The sequence below is a fragment of the Hevea brasiliensis genome, chromosome 11 (genome assembly GCF_030052815.1).
Source record: "Hevea brasiliensis isolate MT/VB/25A 57/8 chromosome 11, ASM3005281v1, whole genome shotgun sequence".
NCBI classification, from domain to species: Eukaryota; Viridiplantae; Streptophyta; class Magnoliopsida; order Malpighiales; family Euphorbiaceae; genus Hevea; species Hevea brasiliensis.
Genome location: NC_079503.1, coordinates 75,498,401 through 75,513,951, shown reverse-complemented (window position 1 = coordinate 75,513,951; position 15,551 = coordinate 75,498,401). Strand labels below are relative to the sequence as shown.

At 36.6% G+C, this 15,551-nt stretch overlaps 1 non-coding gene across 1 annotated transcript; it reads right to left on the bottom strand.

The window, feature by feature from the left end:
* Positions 1-224: 224 nt before the first annotated feature.
* Positions 225-332, bottom strand: LOC131170760 (small nucleolar RNA R71). The gene has a single exon (XR_009141528.1). It is a non-coding gene; the product is annotated as a small nucleolar RNA R71 (small nucleolar RNA).
* Between the last annotated feature and the right edge of the window lie 15,219 nt (positions 333-15,551).

Below are 15,551 nucleotides of genomic sequence, written 5' to 3'. Positions count from 1 at the left end.
CCTTCAGAAAATCCACACATACATCTTAAGAAGTTTGCTATGATTTGTGATATGCAAAAACAACCTGGAGTATCTGATGATGCAGCAAGATTAAAGCTATTCCCATTCTCTTTGAAGGATAGAGCATTGGATTGGCTTGATTCTTTACCTCAAAACTCTATTATAAATTGAGAGCAACTCATTGATGCATTTCTTGTACAATATTTTCCACTTGGAAAAACTCAAGAGTTGAGGAATCAAATGACAGCTTTTAGACCAAGAGAAGATGAAACTCTCTATGAATCATGGATGAGATGGAAGGAATTAGAGAGACAATGTCCACATCATGCCATTCCAAAATGGACGATAAACCAGAATTTTTATACTAATGTTACTCCTGCAATTAAAGGGATTATTGATGCTCAAACAGGAGGAGAATTTATCATTAAGCATGAAGATGAAGCTTATGAGCTGTTGGAGAAAATTGCAAAAAATACTCATCTTTGGAGTAGTCCAAGAGGGCCAGCTCCAACTTAAAAGAGGCAAGCTACTGGAATGTATGACCTTGACCCATTCAACATGATTAATGCAAAGTTTGATGCACTTACAAACGTTTTGGCAAAGAAGATGGAAGATTTAAGTATGTTGGTTAGATCATCATCATTATCTAGAAGTTCACAACAACTTGCTTATGCAGAAGGAACTATCAGCTGTGGAGTAGACTATGGAGAGCAAGCTGCATATATTGGTAATTATGGAAACAAACAGATGGTGAATCCTTAATCTCAAACATATAATCCAGCTTGGAGGAATCATCCCAACTTTTCATGGGGAAATCAGCAAAACCAAGTCTCAAATCAGAATTTTCAACCACAACAGCAACAAGGAATTCCATATCAGCAAAATAGGCAACCATTGCCTAATTTTCAGTAGAGAAACATGAATCCTCCACCAAAACAGCAAGAGCAAGGTTCTACCACATAAGCTTTGTTACAACAGATTCTTGCCAACCAAACTAAGCATGATGAAGAGATGAAAGAAATGAAAGCAAGGCAGGAACAGATGCAAACATACAATAGGATGCTGGAAAATCAAATTGCACAACAAGCAAGCTCCTCAGGTACCAATTCAATGGGAAGAGTTCCTAGTCAGACAGAAAATCCAAGGGAGCAATGTCATGCCATCACGCTGAGGAGTGGTAAAATATTGCATAATGAAAAGAGTGAAAAAGTTGAGAAGAAAGAAAATGAGAAAGATGTTGAGGGAGATGAAAAACAAGAGAGTGAAAAAGGGAGTGTAAGAAATGGTAAAGAGGAGGTTGAAGAGAAAGAAGAGAAATACATACCTCCAGAGCTTTACAAGCCACAGCTTCCCTTTCCATAGAGATTTCAAAAAGTCAAGCTTGATAAGCAATTTGGGAAGTTCTTAGAGATTTTGAAGAAGCTATATATAAATGTGCCTTTTATTAATGCTCTTTCCCAAATGCCTTCTTATGCTAACTTTTTGAAAGAAATTCTCTCAAACAAAAGAAGACTGGAAGATTATGAGACTGTAGCCTTAACTGAGGAATGTAGTGCTATCCTCCAAAGGAAACTTCCTCCAAAGCTCAAGGGATCCAGGGAGTTTTTCAATTCCATGCCACATTGGGGAATCATGTTCTACAAAAGCTTTATGTGATCTAGGGGCTAGTGTTAGCCTTATACCCCTTTCCATTTCTGAGAAGCTCAATATGGGAGATCTTAAGCCAACCCACATTTCTCTTCAGTTGGCAGACAGATCAATTAAGTATCCAGAAGGGATCTTGGAGAATGTACCACTGAAGGTTGAAAAATTTTACATCCCAGTTGACTTTGTCATTTTGGACATGGAAGAGGATTCTCATATGCCAATCATTTTGGGGAGGCCTTTCCTGGCTACAGCTGGTGCTTTGATTGATGTGAAAGGTGAAAAGCTTACTCTTAGAGTAGGAGAGGATGAATTAGTTTTCAATATTGGCAATGCCAAGAAGAAGCAATATAAAGATGTAGACTCTTGCTTGAGAATTGATATAGTTGATGAGTTAGTGAAAGAGCACTTTAGAAAGAGTTATCCAAAGGCTTCTATTGAAAGTTGTCTTGTCCATGAAGGGAGTATCAATAATGAAAATCCAAAATTGGCTGCATTTGCACAACATTTGAAGAGTAATCCACCTTATCCTATGGCACCAATCTTTTAAGTTAAGCAAGGGGAGAAAAGTGAAGTCAAGCAACCATCTCTCAAAGAAAAAGATGCACCAAAGGTTGTCAAGAAAGAAATGGTTGGATTTTTAGAAAAAGCAACAAGGATCTTCTCATGTGATGGAAAGAGAATGAAGTATAGAAGCACCTATTGGAAATGAAGGCAATAAATTTCAATTTCAGCCACCATGAAACATGGTAAGGGTCAAGCTAAGGACCATAAATTAGTGCTCTTGGGAGGCATCCCAAGTTTCTTTATTCTGTTTTTATTAAGTTTATTCTATTTTCATTATTTTTGTTTTATTTTAAATATCCCTCAAATTCAATTTTGACATTGTTGAATTTTTCCTTTTGTAGATGCATTTTGAAGGACTAGAGGCCATTGCACTGTTGGGAAGTTATTCTTACTTGATATTTTGATTGTCTACTTCCCCAAAATTGATTTGTTTTAATTGCCTTTGTTGCAGATTCTTTTGGCTTGTGCAAAGAAGTTTTTGTGTGTCTATTCTGCAGCATATGCTGTCAACTATCTGTTTATTCTTATTAGCTGAGGTTAGGTGTATTATTTTCTGTGTCTTTAATGTTAGTATTATGGTGAGTGGTTCATTTTTGTGGTTGTGAGCTCAATTGGGTTGTGTCATTCAATTTTATGGTGCTGCATTTGATTGGAAAAACTAAGCATGCATGATTTACTTTTGTGGATAAATGCAACTTTCTGATTGTAGTGCAGTGGTATTGGTTCTTGATAAGCTTAAGATGTGATTAATGTCAAGCTGCAGGTTTTGAGTTGAAATGATATTGCTCACAAGTTTTTGTGCACAAATTTTTGCTATCATGAACTTGAATGTGCAACTAATTTGGATTTGCATATGTTGATGAATTTTTATGTTAATTTTTAATGATTCATGCAATTTATTGGCTAAAAATTCTCATTTTTAATGAAGTTTAAACATTAAAAGTCATTTTTCCTTGCAATTTCCAAATTTGCAAAGTGATTTTATCAACTTTTGTTTCTGTTGAATTGTGTAAAGGCAAACTGCACAACTTGTGCAGTTTTTATACTTCATTTTTGCCCTATTTCTCATTTATGGCGAAACCTGCACAACTTAGTGCATAACTTATGCAATTTCGCATTACTCAACTTCCTATTATTTCATTTTTGCCGAAACTTGCATAAGAACCCACATAACTTGTGCAGCCTACTTATGCACTTATTTTACAGAGCACTCCTACTGCATAACTTATGCAACATGCATTATGCCCTTTAAGTTGCTGAATCACTATCCTATGCCAGGTAACCTTTCACCTTTTCTTTTCATTTCACTAATACCTGGTTATTCATTTTTGTCTTGAATTTCATTATGCATTACCTTAGACATTGAGGATAATGTCCAATTTTGAGTTTGGGGGTGTAAGATTTTCACTTATTTTTGCTTAAAAGTTTTAGCATTTTCAGTCTAAATGCACTTCATTTCATTCCATACATCATATATTCATATTGTAAATATTCTATACACACATACATACATACCATACATCATACTGTAACCATTTAAATATTGTACATATTGCATATAAATAGATTTCTTCCGCTTAGTTAATGCATTTTTCATTTTTAGGAACCATGCATTCATGCAATAAAATTTTTGCATAAAATCTTTTACCAAATCCCTTGAGTAATGAGAAGTTACTTATGAGAGTGATTTGACTTACCTTTAGTTGGGTTTGTGGATTGAAAGTTTCCTAAGAGGTACAAAGTTTTGAAGTGTTTATCATTTGGCTATATCTTCTTAGCCAAAAAGCCACCCAACTAGTCATTTAGAGATGGAAGTGTTTAGAGGGAGCTATAGGATAAAAAGTAGTCTAGTGATGTCTCACCAATCTTAGAACAAATTTTCTAAATCTTTTGAGGTGAAATACCAGCTTGTACTTGAAAAGAGAGATGATTAGGCATTCTTTGATTTAAACCTTTTCATTTTAAATCTTTGGCCTTTTTCCCAATTAAAATTAACCCTTGTAAACCCCTTTGAGCCTTTATATTCCTAATTTTTCTTGAAACCCTTATTGCTACCTAGCTAATGAACCAAACACTCTAACCCTTTTCATGGGAATAATTATTTATAATATTAGGTACACTATAAAAAAAGAGAGGGGGGGGGGGGGGAAGAAAGAAAAAAATAATAATAATAAAAGGGAGAAGAAATGCTTATCATGTTGTAAAAATGCTAGTATGTATGTATTTTTCATTATTGCCATTCAAATTGAAAGAAAATCCACCCAAAGTAATTAAAGGAAATGTGTTTGGGGGTGGCATTTTTAGGGATAATCATCAAGAGAAAATACAAGATACAAGTTTAAAGTATCAAAGTGTCCCTCCATTTTATGTATTTTGTAAAATATGCTAGCACTTGAAAAAAAAATTCTCATTGTGCATCTCTCTCCTCTTTATTATCCAAAAAAAAAAAGGTGTACCTTATGTCTTCAAGATTGAAAATATTCTCATGCTTTTAATCCTTTTTACCATTTTTCTTCTTAACGTCATTTTGAACCCCATGGCCCCATTACATCTCTAAAAAGACCTTTGATCTCTTGATAGTACTTGCTACATTAGTGGAGATAGGGGTAGGAAGTTTGCCTATGGGATTGGAGCTTACTCATTCATTCATTCAATTCCATCATTCTATATAGAGACACTTTGATTATTGATTGTTCTATAGTTCTTTTTGAGCATGACTCTCTCTTTTGATTGGTTAGTTTGGGAATTTTGGATGATAATTGACTTGATGGCTAAGCTTGGACAAGCATTAGATTATTTGCATCTTGAAGGATGGGTATATGGATTGTTGGTATGGCTAAAGGTATGTTAAGTTATTTTAATAGGTGACTTTCATAGCTCTTTGGACAAGGCACCCCTAAAATTGCATTATATTTTAAAGTTTGCTTGAGGACAAGCAAAGATTTGAGTTTAGGGGTATTTGATACATGCATTTTTCATAGTAATTTAGGTTTAATTTCATGGCTATTTCATTTATTTGTTAGTCACTTTTAGCTAATTTTATTAGTTATTTAGATAGTTTTTCATGATTGTCAATTTTTGGATTAAATTGTAATTTTTGCTTTGTTTTATAGGTAAAATGGTGTTTTTGAGGGACTAAAATGAAATTATGTCAGTGAGGAGTTATTCTTATAGCCAAAGATGTCAAAAACAAAGCTTGAAAGTTGAAGAATGCAAAGTGGTCGAAATGTGCATAACTTGCCACATAAGTTGTGCAGTTCTGCACTGGGAGAAGAAGCAATTTTCCAAACCTGTCGAAACCTGCATAAATCACTGCATGACTTATGCAGACTTACTCCTTGCTTATGCAGCTTCACGAAAAACTGCATAACTTATGCAGTCTCGTACTCTGCTTATGCAGTTTCACGGAGGAGACAATCAAAATAGCCGAAATCTGCATAAGTTATTGCATAACTTATGCAGATCCATTCTTTGCTTATGCAGCTTCATGCAGAGAGCCCTAAAAATGCCGAAAACTGCATAAAGGCTTACATATCTTATACTGTCAACTTATATAGTTTCATAGAAGACTCCAAAGCTTGAAAAAACTGCACAACCAACCTGCATAGCTTATGCAACATCATGGAAAGCACCTGGAACCACTAATTTTGCATGGAATATGCATAAGAAACTTGCACAACCTGTGCAACTCTTCATAATGAGCTAGCAGAAGATCCCTCACATGAACTACACCTCAAACACACCATTTTAGGGCTACTTGTCAGAAAGATATAAATAGGTCCTTATCCCGACACCCCTTACCCGTCTACAGTGTAACCAAGCAAGATATGCCACACAGTGTGCCGAAACACCATAAATCATCTCATTTATTTTTATTCGTTCTTAATTTATTTATTCATGGTTATGAAGTGCAATTTATGAAATTTATCTCTTTTAAGTCATTTATTGAAATTATAAATTTATTTGAGGTTCCGAAAATTTTATAGAAAATCCGGCAGAGCACTGGCTAAAAATGGATAAAATCGTTCTTCGGAACCTGTGAAAAACACTTCCAATACATTTCCAATCCCTTTAAACTCCATTTATCACATCCATTCTCAAAGATTTCTCAGCAATTTATCAATAGTTCTGTAACACCCTCCCTGTAGCAACTCCGTACATTCTACTGTTCCGGTGACCAATGTCGGACCGGACAGCTAGAACGTCCGGAAAAATATTTAAACTAAAGTGAGGAACCATAATTAACTCAAATATTAATAAGAAAAATTTAGAAAAAATTTTAGAAATAAAATACAACCAAGTTAAATGAGCCAGTGCCCAAGCGATGGGTAACCTAGTAGGAAGTTGCGGTTCTCACAACAAGGAGCCCTAGACCTGGGGGAAAATTCATAAAATAATTTTTGGGACTCCAGAGAAGGGTCATTGAGGTTTCTATGGCATTAGAATGCCAAGAAAATACTTAGGAAAATTTTTCAATCGGTACAGACAATTTTGGTCTGTTAAGCCAAACGGAGGGCATTTTGGTCATTTCGTCTTCAGAGATGATTTTTGGCCGACTTGTCCAGTTAAGTAAATAATTATTATGACATAAAATGTGAATAAATATTACTAAAAATTGAATTGAAAATGAGTAGAAAAGAAAAGAAAAAAAATGAATTAAATGGGAATTTATGACATCACATGATGTCATTAGTGTGCCTTCACCCAATTACATGGTGACACATAGCTATAACCCATTTAAAATGAATAAATGGGGCAGAAAATGAAAGAAACAATCTGATTTCTCTTCCTCCTCTCTTGTTGCCGAACTCTTCTCTCTTCCTCCATAGCTTTTTCTTTCTTTAAGCTTTGATTCCCTTCAATTTCCCTCATAAAACCTCTTAAACCTTTCATAAAAAATTGTCTTTGCACCTTGGGCAAGGTTAAGGCAGCAAAAAAGAAGTGACAAAGAAGAGCTTTTGTAAGCTTGAAAATTTACTCCATTAAAGGTTAGTGTCCAAACTCTTACTATTTTTACTTAATTCATGCTTAATGCCATGAGATAAGTAGAAAATGTAAGAAAAACAAAATAAAAATTATGTGTATTTATTTCCTATAATTTTGGCAGCTTAGGGTTGATTAGGGTTGATGAGTTTGCTTGAAGTAAAGTGGTTCATAGGCTGCCCTTGGTATTAAATGATTAATTGAACCTAATTGTGTAAGTGAAATACAAAGTTTAGGCATGTATGAACATGGAAAATGTGGACAATTAACAACAATAGGGTTTGCCCATGTAATGGTTTATTAACCTTGTAATGGTCAATTAGTGACCATTTGAATGTGTGTGAGAAGGAATTGAAGTGAGTAAGGATGTTGGATTTGAGTTTAGGTGGGCTGCCTTGGCTGACCTGCAGGACTGAGTATGAGTTCAGCAGGTTTGGGCAGCCATAACTTGAATTGTAGAGGTTAAATTGGTACAAGGCCAATTGGACATGAAACTAGACACATAATGGCACAACTTTGGTGAAGAAACCATGCCCATAAAACTAAATCAAGTGGACCAAAAGCTTGCCCTAATCCGGGTGACCTGCAGTCTATTTCTGCAGAATGACCAAATGAACAGTATTTGGTCATTTGGCCATAACTCAGTGTAGAATGGTACAATTGACCTGAAATTTTACCAGCAACAAGCTGAGATATAGAACAAAAACTTTCATGAAGAAACCTAACCCAAATTATGACCAGAACCTATCCAACAAGTGAGTTGCAGTCACTATTCACTGCACTGTAGATATGGTCAGTCCAGAAAAATTTCAATCCGGCCAGTTGTGGTTTTTAGACCATAACTTGAGCTACAAAACTCCAAATGGAGTGATTCAAAAAAGGAAATTCAACTAGAAAAAATAAGGAACAACTTTCATGTTGATCATTTTGCCAAATTTCCACTGCAAAATTGACCAATGGAACAGTAAAGACAAGGCATAAAAAGTGAAAATTCTGCCCAACTAACATTAAGCTTAGAAATGGTATTGGCAACCAATACCAACAAATTTTGAATGCAAAATGTGGTATGTTGATGATATTAAAACCAATGTACCTATTGCCTATGCAAAAGTCAACATTTTTGTTGACCAATAAATGGAATAGTAACACTAAAACTAAAATTCCAAAAATTGTGAAACTTAAAAGTGTGAAATGCCCTAGTATACCTAACAAGATTGGTTTGGATAGCTTGGCATGCCAATAGGGTTCGATTAGCGATCGCACATGGCATTATGCCATTCTGATTTTATGGCTTTTAGCCATTCGACATTGTGTTGAGACTTGGCCTTGTGCCTAATGTTATCTGACTTATTAGTCATTGCTTTGCCTGCAGGAGACACATATGTGACCGATGTTGTGACGGCCCGAGGTACTTGATACCCAGTGCCAGTTTACCCGTTTATCCAGTCGAGTCGTCCAGTATAGGTTACTTGGGCAACCAAAAATGAAAGTGAATAAATTTAATGAAATAATGAATATAACAAGTACAAAATAAGTAAGACTACAAATACTCATCGAAAATTATTTGCAATGAGACATCAATATATATTCACTGTATATTTATGTTCTGTTATTTCTTTTTATTTTATTATTGGCACCACTAAGTATTATTGCTTAGCGCGTTGCTTTTTGCCACGCATAGGTTCTGGAGAGACCGACTGAGAGCCCAGTAGACCACAGACTGGGTGAGACCATCTGCAGCTCTGCATAGTGTCTGTGTCACCTCACCATCTTCAGTGCATTGGTAAGACACTAGGTTTTATTTTGGTATTTTGTAACTAACTTTTATTTTCTCATGTATAATTGAGACTTATGTAATGTATTTTGATGTTAATGTAAATAGTGGAAATTGTGTTTATAAATGGAAAATTGAGTATTTATTTATTGCTTGTATATGAATACCATGAGAAATGAATGATTGAGAAATGGAAATGTTGTTAAAAAATATTGAGATTTTGATGATGAAATGGAGTTTGGGATTGGTTGAAAATTTTGGAAGTGTTTTTCACAGGTTCCGAAGAACTGTTTTCTCCATTTTTAGCCGGTACTCTGCCGGATTTTATATAAAATTTTCGGAACCTCAAATAAATTTATGACTTCAATAAATGACTGAAATGAATTATATTTCACAAATTGTACTCCATAATTATGAAAAAAAAAATTTTAGGAAGAATAAAAATGATTGAATTAAAATAGGGTGTTCCGGTACACTGTGTGGCATATCTTGCTCGGCTACACTGTAGACGGGTAAGGGGTGTCACATTTAGTGGTATCAGAGCACGGTTTAGGCGTTTCTGGGCCTAGATCGAGTCCATACCATGCATTGCATTTGTAAGAGTTGAGGTGACACTAATGCAGATCTGTTTGTCTTTGTTATTTTGAATAGGATATGGACCCCACATCTCAGAGGGCAGTTGAGGAGGAACTGGAGAGTCATGCTCCACCTGCACCAGCTGAGACTAGGGGTAGGGAGAACACTGCTCGCCGCTCCATCGAGCACCTTTCGGCCTCCACAGGCCATGTTTTAGCAAATTGCCGAATTCTTTAAACAAATGGCTGGGGTAATGCCACCACCACCACCACTTCCACAACAGAAATCACACCTAGAAAGACTGAGAAAATTTGGAGCAGTGGACTTCTTCGACAAGAGAGAAGATGATTCTGTTGCAGCCGAAAATTGGTTGAACAGAATAGGCAGAGTTTTAAAACAACTCCACTGCACTCCTGAACAAAATCTAGAAGCTGTTGTATCTCTGTTGCAAGATAATGCATATGAATGGTAGGATATGGTGTCCAGTGAAGTACAGCCAGAAGTAATAACTTGGGACTTCTTCCTCTCAGAATTTAAGAAGAAATATGTGGGTAGTGTATACCTGGAAGAGAGAAGAAGAGAGTTCATTAACCTGAGGCAGAGACAGCTAACAGTGGCCAAGTATAAAAAGGAATTTGTCAGACTGAGCCGCTACGGAAGGGAGATAGTCCCTAATGAAGCCAAAAGGTGTAAGAGATTTGAAGAGGGATTAAATGACAATATAAAGATCATGATCACTGCCTTGGGAATCACAGACTTCACCAAGTTAGTGGAAGCTGCAATAAAAGTTGAAAAAGTAAGAATAAGTGAGCAGACCAGAAGAGAGAGACAGCAAAAGAGGGGTCCGGGTCAGTCTAGCTCATCTCCTGCACTAGGAAAGAAGTTCAAAGGTCCACCTACACAGAGTTCAGGTCAACCACAAGGTCAGGGTCAGTCTCAGGGGCCCAGGCCACAGTTTACCTCTAGGAGAGGTCAGTCCACACCATCAGTGGGCAGCTCTCCAGGGATGGGGTTCATGGGACCAGCCCCAGCATCTTCTGTATGTCCACATTGCCTGAAGTGGCATAAGGGGGAGTGTTGGAGAGTGACTGGTGCCTGCTTAAGGTGTGGGTCAACAGAGCATCAGTTGAGGAACTGTCCACGCAGAACTACTACAGCTGCTCCAACACAAGCAGACAGACCTGCTCCTGCACCACAAAGGGGTAGGAAATCTGGCAAATCTGAGGCAATGGGACCATCACAGAGGCCTGCATCTGAGCCAGCAGAGAGGCCTGAGGGCAGACCACCTGCCAGAGCCTATGCCATGAGAGCTCAGGAGGAGCAAGATGCCGGGGCGTCATCGAGTGCGTTCTCCCTCTACAATACATCTGTTCATGCATTGGTGGATCCAGGATCCACTCATTCATACATCTGCATCAACCTACCGTAGAAAGGGGATCTTGGTAGGGAGAGTGACCAAGACATTACGGTCACTAATCCATTGGGCCAGTGTAATGGTGAACAAAGTGTACAAGTGTTGCGTTAAGGATTCAGGTATGAATTCTTGGCGGACTTGATTGAGTTGCCTTTCCATGAGTTTGACGTGATTTTGGGAATGGGTGGTTGTCATGTCATCAGCAATAGTTGATTGTAAATTGAAGAGAATTTCTTTGAAAACTCCCGAGGGTAATGAGATTACGGTTGTGGGGAAAGGATGATTTCTTGTCCAATGTCATCTCACCACGATTGCAAGAAAGCGATGAGAAAAGGTGAAGCCTACCTAGCACATGTGGTGGATACGAGGCGAGCTAAGCGGATCATGTGACATACCCACAGAAAAGACTTCTCAAATGTGTTTCTGAAGAATTGCCTAGTTTGCCACGAGAAAGGAAGTTGAATTTGCTATTGAGGTGCTATCGATGCAGCACCAATCTCTATTGCTCCTTATAGGATGGCACCCACAGAATTGAAGGAACTGAAAATCCAGATACAGGAGTTACTGGATAAGGGGTTTATACGCCCTAGTGTGTCACCATGGGGAGCTCCAGTGCTGTTTGTAAAGAAGAAAGATGGGACTTTGAGGTTATGCATTGATTACCGACAGTTGAATAAAGTGACAGTGAAGAACAAATATCCGTTGCCTAGAATTGACGATCTGTTTGATCAGTTGAAGGGAGCAGGAGTATTTTCTAAAATTGATCTCAGATCAGGGTATCATCAGCTGAGGGTGAAGGATGCAGATGTGCCAAAGACTGCATTCAGGACCCGGTATGGGCATTATGAGTTTCTGGTGATGCCCTTTGGCTTAACAAATGCACCAGCGGAATTCATGGACCTTATGAACCGTATCTTCCATCCATACCTAGATCTGTTCGTAGTGGTCTTTATTGATGATATTTTGGTGTATTCCAAGACCAGGGAAGAACATGATGAGCATTTGAGAATTGTTTTGCAAACCCTGAGAGAAAAGAAGCTATATGCTAAGTTGTCCAAGTGTAACTTCTGGTTGAATGAGATTACATTCCTTGGACACATAGTGTCAGCTGATGGGATTAGGGTGGATCCCAAGAAAATAGAATCAGTGATGGAATGGAAGCCTCCCAGAAATACAACTGAAGTTAGAAGCTTCTTGGGGCTAGCTAGGTATTACAGGAGATTTGTGAAGGGATTTTCCTTAATAGCTACTCCAATGACCAAGTTGTTACATAAGAATGTCAGATTTGACTGGAATGACAAGTGTCAGAATAGTTTTGAGAAGTTGAAGGCTATGTTGACAGAGGCACCAGTGTTAACACAGCCAGTGTTAGGAAAGGATTTTGTGGTCTACAGTGATGCCTCTCATAATGGGTTAGGGTGTGTATTGATGCAAGAGGGGAAGGTGGTCGCTTATGCATTCAGGCAGCTAAGGCCACATGAACAGAATTACCCTACCCATGATCTAGAGCTTGCAGCAATTATCTTCGCACTGAAGATATGGAGGCACTACTTATATGGTGAAAAGTGCTACATTTACACAGACCACAAAAGTCTAAAATATTTACCAACTCAGAAGGAGCTCAACCCTAGACAGAGGCGATGGATTGAGTTCCTGAAGGACTATGATTATGTAATTGACTACCATCCTGGAAAGGCAAATGTAGTTGCTGATGCTTTGAGCAGAAAATCCATCACAGCTTTGAGATCATTGAATGCCTGTCTATCTTTGGTTCGAGATGGAGCTATTTTGGCTGAGTTGCAAGTGAGGCTAAACCTGTTACAGCAGATTTTAGATGGGCAGAAGGTAGATGAGAAGCTAAAGGCTATTATGAGAAAAATCCTAGAAGGGAAAGAAACTGACTATGAAGTGAAAACAGATGGGTGTCTGTACTACAAAGGAAGAATATGTGTTCCAGATGATGGGGAATTGAAAGCCAATATCCTGAAAGAGGCACATACCAGTGTTTATGCTATGCATCCAGGAAGTACAAAAATGTATCATGATCTAAAGCTTCAGTATTGGTGGCCTGGTATGAAGAAGGACATAGCTGACTATGTGACTAAATGCTTGACATGTCAACAAGTTAAGGCAGAACATCAAGTTCCATCGGGTTTGCTACAACCTATACGCATACCTGAATGGAAATGGGATCGGGTCACCATGGATTTGTTAGTAGTATGCCCTAGAGCATATCATTTAGTATGTATCTTGTATATATTTTTATTAATAAAAGGCATTTCCACTTTTCCGTTTACATAATATATTTATGTGTAATAGAAAAGGTCCATTGATAGTTTGTTAGAAATATTATTCTTAAGTTGTTAAGAATATGAGTGACAATATTTCTAGTACAAAGTATCATAAATAGGTTCACAATCGAGGATACTTCATAATAAGGACATGACTTATCCAGAAAGATTGTATTCATATTTGTTCCCAAGTTATTTATATGAGATATAAATAAGATGGAATGGTGAGTCTCATGCCATATAACAAATATGATAGGCACTTATAAATGATAAGTAGGCCGAACCAGTGACACTTATGACAAGCACATGGAGTTTACTCTTGTCAATGTTTTGTCATAAATCATATCAGTGCATATAATCTTTAGACCTGAGATAGCACAGTTATCTTGTATATAGGTAGTTTGAGTTTGATACTGCTTTCGTACTTGTACTGTGTATGGGTATATGAGCATGTGTTGGCTCCTACTAGTTATATATGAAGGTAGGTGTTAATCAAGATGGAATCTGTTCCTCTAAGTAAATAGAGATAAAATCCTATGTTCATTTAATTGTTCTTGATGTTTCAAGTTCTGGCAGACAGATAGATTTATTCAGAAAAGAGTTTCTGATGAGAAAATCTTTTTAATCAAGAACTGGAATTAAAAGAGAACATGATATTCATAGCAAATGGAGTTTGACATAAACCATGACTCTAGCTTGAGTTGGGATTTTGTAACAGAGAGATTCTAGTGCATGGTAACATATGATTATAGGTTTTTTTAAGGTAAACCTTATTACTAATTGGGTGGCCATGGCATGCTATGCTAGATGTTAACCATGGTCTATGAGTTTCATAAAATGATTTAGAGAAATCATTTATGGTAAGAAAGAGTTCTGATGATATTAAGAGTTGATATCATGTCTCATTGCCAATTAGTGATGGGCCTAGTAAGTCACACACATACACAAGTTATCACCTATTTAAATATGATTTAATTAATTAATTAAAGAGTTTAATTGATTAATTAAATAGGTTTTGGTTTGCAATTAAATTGCAAAGTCCCTAGCTTGACTTGAAACCAAATCTAGATTATTGGATGTGTAGTATAAGTTAAATTTATATTTAAAGTATTTAAATATGAATTTAATTAATGAGAATTTAATTAATAGAGATTAATTAATTAATTTATATTTGATATAAATTAGAAGAAGAAGAAAAATAATTATTTTGAGTTAAGAACTCAAAATTAAGACATTGGGGCATTTTGGTCATTTCACAGTGTGACACATGGCACCATGAGATGGTGACACATGGGATTACACATAAGCTTGCCAAATGTTTTTTTTAATCATGTAAGATGATTAAAATCAAGATTAAATATAGGTTTGACACTTGGCACAATGTGATTGGGTCACTTAAACCTAGAGCTAATCAAAGGGTGACATGTGGCAAGGGTTTAATGTGTTAATCTAGCTATATAAGTGTTGTTATGAAAAAGAAAAACAGCCAGCAGCCACTCCTCTCCTTTGTCACGCCATTTTGAAGTTCTTCATCTATTCTTCTTCGTCTCTCATCAATTCAAAGAGATTAGCCATCAATCTCTTGAATTAAGAACGCTAGAAATTATTTCTAGTGTCCTGTTTACATCTCTAATCTCTTAAAAGGCAGAACTTGAATTTCTAATTAATAGAAAAAGCTTTAGAGGCTGTTCAAGAGCTGCCATAGGTGTTCTTGGTGTGGACAAGCTAAAGGGACAACATTTGGTGTCCTGAAGACGAATCTCAAAGGCGCAGACACGCTGCAGTGCATCAAGAGGTTAGTGTAATCGTTCTTGATTTAATCTAGGGTTCTAAAATTAATCTGATTAATTTTAAAATCTTAAATGGCAAATACAGATCCAAAAACATATAAACTTGTGTTTTTCACTCTTCCGTTCCTTCAATTGGTATCAGAGCCACTATATTTGCCATTTAGATTGATGTTTATATGATTTAATTGTGTGTTTGATCATGAGATCAAAAGTTCATTGCTGGTTGCAAAGCCAAGGTGGCGGCACAAATGATGAACACCATGGTGCGCATGGTTGATGCACCACAATGGTGTGCAAAGGTAAATGGATGGTGAATGTGCAATTGTTGTATGATCTAAGATCCATTTTATGTCTAATTAAATTGTTTAATTAGAATTTTTATCACACAATTAAATTATGATTTAAATCAGAATTTTAAAAATTGTTTGAATGTGATTCAAATCTGAATTTTAAAAATGTGATTCAAATCTGAATTTTTAAAGTTGTTTGAATCATATTTAAATCTGATTTTT